The following is a 217-nucleotide window of genomic DNA, read 5'->3' on the forward strand; positions in this document are numbered from 1 at the left end:
TTCTTCTTTACAAATCCTCGTTTTGTACTTCTAATTAGTGACCGTTGTTTTGTTTTGATCTCTCCCTTGCGCTTCCCTGTGCATCATGCGCAAAGCTGACCTTATATGTCATTCCCCCCGGAACTGCTTCCAGTGTACAACAGCTACATTAAAGTGATTATTACGGTTTGAATATGGATATTTTTCTTACAAAAACACATCGATTCGCTACAGAAGG

This window comes from Sinocyclocheilus anshuiensis, unplaced genomic scaffold (genome assembly GCF_001515605.1).
Source record: "Sinocyclocheilus anshuiensis isolate Anshui unplaced genomic scaffold, SAMN03320099.WGS_v1.1 scaffold254, whole genome shotgun sequence".
Classification (NCBI taxonomy): Eukaryota; Metazoa; Chordata; class Actinopteri; order Cypriniformes; family Cyprinidae; genus Sinocyclocheilus; species Sinocyclocheilus anshuiensis.